Source organism: Arachis duranensis, chromosome 9 (genome assembly GCF_000817695.3).
Source record: "Arachis duranensis cultivar V14167 chromosome 9, aradu.V14167.gnm2.J7QH, whole genome shotgun sequence".
NCBI classification, from domain to species: domain Eukaryota; kingdom Viridiplantae; phylum Streptophyta; class Magnoliopsida; order Fabales; family Fabaceae; genus Arachis; species Arachis duranensis.
In genome coordinates this window covers 63,160,061-63,165,431 of record NC_029780.3, presented here as the reverse complement: position 1 = coordinate 63,165,431, position 5,371 = coordinate 63,160,061, and the positions used below count along the sequence as shown (strand labels likewise).

At 35.2% G+C, this 5,371-nt stretch overlaps 1 long non-coding RNA gene across 1 annotated transcript; it reads left to right on the top strand.

Moving 5' to 3' along the window:
* The first annotated feature begins 1,766 nt into the window (after positions 1–1,766).
* Positions 1,767–4,418, top strand: LOC110275900 (uncharacterized). The gene is made up of 5 exons (XR_002368269.2): positions 1,767–1,888; positions 3,187–3,259; positions 3,385–3,464; positions 3,611–3,741; positions 4,176–4,418. It is a non-coding gene; the product is annotated as an uncharacterized LOC110275900 (long non-coding RNA).
* The last annotated feature ends 953 nt before the right edge of the window (positions 4,419–5,371 follow it).

The window sequence follows — 5,371 nt, the reverse complement described above, 5'->3', positions numbered from 1 at the left end:
TGGGAATTAGGAATTGCTAATTGACTTGGAGTGCACTAAAGCTAGATTTCTCTAGGGTAAAACTAGGACTTGTGACTCAAGTTAGTTAATCTCATTTGACTTTCCTCTATACCTAGGGGTTAACTAAATGAAGCAAAGCCTAATTGTTATCATCATTGAAGAAACTATAATGATAGAATTTCTAATGCCAACCCTAGGCCAAGTCTTCTAATATTGATAGTTTACCACCTATTCTCGCTAAATATCTAGAAGAACTATAACAAAGTTTCCTAATCAATAATATGCATTCTCTAGCAATTCCAAGGGAAGACGACTCGGGAGACTAGTACTCTCGGTTATAGATTGTAGGGTTGTTTGATGCGAAGTTTTGAATGTCGATTAGACTATACTCACGATCATATCTATTATTGAATTCTAAATCGGCATGCTAAATTTCGTTTATCAGGATGTTGCAAGAAAATGCAAGCAAAACAGAGTTTGCTCCAACACCAAACTTAGGACTTGATTGTCCCAATCAAGAAAAGGGAAGAGAAGTAGGGGGAAGAGAAGTAATGGAAGGCGAAAAGAGACACTACAAGAAAAATACCCATTCATCCACACTTTTTTTAAGCTACATTTGAAAAGCGTAGCCTATTCTATGAATAGGGTACGCTTTTCTCCGTGTTGCCTTTTTATATGAAAAAGGATACACAATTGTGGTATCATTTAAAAACTGTAGCCTTAGGTATTTTAAAAATCACTTATAAAGCGTAGCCGTATGTTGATATCTATAGGTTCACTTTTTGTATCAAAGGGGACGCTTTTAGAGAGTAGCCTATTTATTCAGTTTTGGGTGCGTTTTAAAAGTGATGCCTAATGTGTCTACAGCAAAAAATTTGACACTTAGTAAATTTTTTCCCTCTTTTCCCTGAAAGCAAAGTCACATACACTTAGTAAAATTTTTGTCATTCTCTCCAAAGAACGCACCTTCATTCATCCTCGCAACCCTGCCTCCCTGCACCTACTTCGTAAACCTTCACAACCCTGCCAATTAATTGTTCGAAACCCTAACTCCCCTTCCAATTAATTGTTCAAATGCACGCAACCTTTCCTTTCACACACAGATCCGAGAGAATGAGTGAACCAGAGGGAGGAGAGGAGGAAGACAGGATGAGAGCACGAGCGAGAGAACAGAGAGTGAGAAGGGGTCACCACCGCAACGCCGCTACAGCCGCCGCCATCGCCGTTGTGGAGGAGGGAGTCCAGAGGAGAGAGAGAAAGACGATTCACAGATGAGATGGAGAGAGAGGACGAAGACGCGATGCGAGAGAGAAGGAGGCTGTTCTACCATGAACTGTCGTCGCTCCTAGGGTCAATTAAAGCCGCCACCACTGCTAGGGCTTTCCATGCTCCTGTCCTTACTTTCAGCTTCTATGATTACTTCCTGTTCATACTCCCAACCTCTCTATCTCTCCAACTTTCATTTCATTCTCATTTCAATTTCAATTTCGATGTCTCTGCAGGCGTTTCATCGATGCCGTTTTCGATTCCAAGGGTGCGGATGCAATTCTCTCCTTTGAAAAGTTCTGCTGCAATCTCCCCCAGATCTCTTCTTCAGGTTTCGGTTTCTATTTGGATTAGTTTTCTCAATTCGATTTTGATCCATCTACTAATTAATTGGGTTGATTAATACCAGATCATATATCTCGCCATAATCAGTTCAACATATTATTTCATTGTAAATTCGTGTTTAACAGATCATATATGATTAATGTGAATGAAGAACACTAGGTTGAGTTGAATTGAATTGAATCATGGATAAGAGCATGTTAGCTGGTTTGGAATCACTTCCAGAAGCTTATCAGCAAAGAATGGCATCCATGATGGAACAAGTTCAAATCCGTGACAGGTACCTCCTCTTCACTCTATCTGTTAACTAATTCCATGTGTTTTGAGTTGAGCTTCATGTTCCTAAATATTCCTATAATTGAATTCATCATTTCAAAGTTTGGTCTTTCTCTGAGACTGTGCCAACTGGAGTTAAAATTTGAGTGAAGCAAAAGGAACGTATTTTTAAGTGCTTATTCATCTCCTTCAAGTCAATTTCTCAGAATTTTCATGTATTACATTGATCTAATGATCTGCATTTGCTTTTGCTAACTTTGCCAATCCACTATGCTTTCTTTACTATCTTGATTTATTTTTCTTTTGTTGGGTGTTTTTGATTAATTTTTGCAAGATCTGTTCATCCAATTTTGCTTGTCTCTTTAGATTTGACTAGATTGTAAACAAGTGTTCAATTTTTTTTGATACCTTTCAATAATCACAGCATGAAGGAGATTTTTATTGCATTGTTTCAAGTTCATAAATCTGGGTGAGTTTATGATTTATTTAATTCAGCTAGTTCTTTGGCCACTGAATGGTTCTGTGAAAAATCATAATTCAAGATGAATAATATGAACTTAGCTATTCTTCAATTAGGACAAGGTTTGAAGGCTTATGCTTATATCTTGAGTGCTATCCATTTCTATAAACATAGCCTGCAGATTCTCATAGATTTCTGATTTGCTGGCTTACTGCTTTATGCTTTCTTTGGCACTTTTAACCATCTTTCTTCTTATCAACTACAATTAAAAATTATAATATCAAATCTCAGATTCATTCATAAGAATTGTTGCTACCGATTCCAAATTCCAATGCTCATTTACCTACCTGTTTCTTGAGAACAGCCAGGCTCTTGGTGTGCAAGAGTGAAGAAAATTCCTCAATGAACTAATAAAGCCACTAAATCAAACTTTGAGGCCTTTTTAATTAGTAATACTAGGAGTATTTTTCACGCAGTTAATGAGATCGGTTTGAAATTATAAACCACCATGAGAAGCATGAGTTTCTTGCCAAACTTAAACCCTTCATAATTTAATTTTGAAGATGATAAATCCATATACGGCAATAAGTATAACAGAGTCAGCAACCATCTTTCTTTTTATCAACTACAATTAAAAATTATAATATCAAATCTCAGATTCATTCATAAGACTTGTTGCTACCGATTCCAAATTCCAATGCTCATTTACCTCCGATTCATTTACACTTTTAACCATCTTTCTTTGTGCACTATTTCATGATTTTAATATGCGGAGTTAGTTTTCTTGTGTTCCTCTCTCATTGTTCTGTTAAACTTAACCAACTTGTCACTTTTTCCCCCAGTATCCAAAATGTTTGCCAAGAAGAATGCTATTGGAAAAGAACAGGTGGCAAAATTAGTGGACGACATGTATAGGTAAGTCTTGGCAACAAGTTTGATGGTATTCTGTTTGATATAAAATACTTAGATAGTCATATGCGGTGCATATATTTGTGTCTGTTTTATGTTGGTTCTTTGTTCACCTTTTTTTCTTGGCCCAGAAAAATGCAGATATCTGGTGCCACTGACCTTGCATCAAAGGGACAGGGAGCCTCAGATAGCAGTAATGTGAAAATTAAAGGTGAAAAAGATGATTCCTTTCAATCAAATAGCAGTAATGTGCATTTGCAGATGTTCTTTTAAATTGCACGTACTTTCAATAGGACCTCTTGTTTCCTATATTCGACATTTCATTATGGAATTTATTTTTTTCTCATCTTATTGTAGTGTGATGATCCACGATGCCATGTGTGGAAGCACATAAATTGTGTTATTGTTCCAGAAAAACCTATGGAAGGTGTCCTGCCAGTACCTGATAAATTTTATTGTGAACTCTGCAGACTCAGCCGTGCAGACCCGTATGTTTACATTTCCTTCATGTTTATATATATAATATGCAATGGACAAAATAAAGTTGATTTTTTTTCATAATGTGTTTATGCCTTCAAGGGATTGTGCTGGTTGACATTTGCCTATAATGTGATCTTGAATTTCCTGACGTTGATTTCACCGTTGTTATGATGAAGTGGTTTTAGTAGTAATCTTTTATTTATCTCTATCCTACATGGATACTTATTGAGTTTGCCACTAAACTTGTTGCTTCAAAATTATATACTATCTTTCCCATTAAGGATTTGAATATTTTTTTCTTTTGTTTGCCTGGCATATTGAATGGTTCTTCCCTTACTTTATCTGCTGTATTCTCGTAGTTGACCAAAATTTTCTACTCATTATTTAGCATTTCATTTTCTTGCTGTTACATATCTATTTATTTCTGTTTATTCTGTTACAGGTTTTGGGTTTCAATGGGACACCCCTTGTTTCCCGTGAAGTTGAGCATAACAAGTCACAACTCGTGTTGGCCATTGTCTCTGAGGGAAGCAAGTCACACCACCCGTTTTTTTCAATGAAAAAGAACTAACACTAGTAATTTATTTATTTTACTTTCTCATGATCTATCATATGTGGATTGAGCACTAATAATAAAAAGTTAGGAATGACTTTAACATTTTGAATTTTTATTAGAAGATATTTATGTAGGATATAATATTTTAATTTAGTTTTCCAAAGAGTATTAGTAGTAAATTCTAAGTGATTCCATGCTTATTTTGATAAAGCCATGCTTAATTTAGTGTGAGATGTATGAATATTCAAAATTAACTTCTATTCTAGTATTTTTGGATCATTGTAAATATATATTGTTTACAGATAATTTGTTATTTAGAGAAATTATTCACTATAATTATATATTTATTTTTATTTTGTAATAATCAACTCATTTAAATAAAAATACAGAATTATTATACATTTAATCATATTAACTATTATGTTGTATTAATAATTATTAGATAATTAAATATATATATACAGAAAAAAAATAAGACCTAAGGCTACACTTATATACAGTAGTTATAGTACACAAAAAAACGAGACCTAAGGCTACACTTATATACAGTAGCTATAGTATACAAAAAAAAGAGGGACCTAAGGCTACGTTTATAAAAAGTAGCTATGGTATACAATGTGGTTACGTTTTACAAGTGATGCAGTAGCGTTGAAAAGCGTAGCCTATTCTGGAAAAATGAAAGCTGAAAAGCGTAGCCTTTGGTCCTGGACAGCATCACTTGAAAAGCGTAGCCTATTTTCAAATGCCAAAAGCGTAGCCCTTGGTGCAGAAAAGCGTAGCCTTTGAGAATAGGCAACGGCCGAATAGGAATCACCCCAAAAAGCGTAGCCGTAGCCGAAAAAGCGTAGCCATAGCCTAAGACATCATTTTTTTTTACTTTTGGCTACACTTTTCAAGTGTACCTGAATGGGTGTTTTTCTTGTAGTGAGAAAAGAAGAAGAAGAAGAATGTTCAGACTCTTTTTCGTGTGTGATTAGGGGTTTGAAGTGGGAGAAGAGTTGGGAGAGTGAGGCTTTTATAAGGGGTGAAGAGTGTGGTTTGAATGGTGGGAAATAAAAAGAATTCAATATTTTCCCACTTGG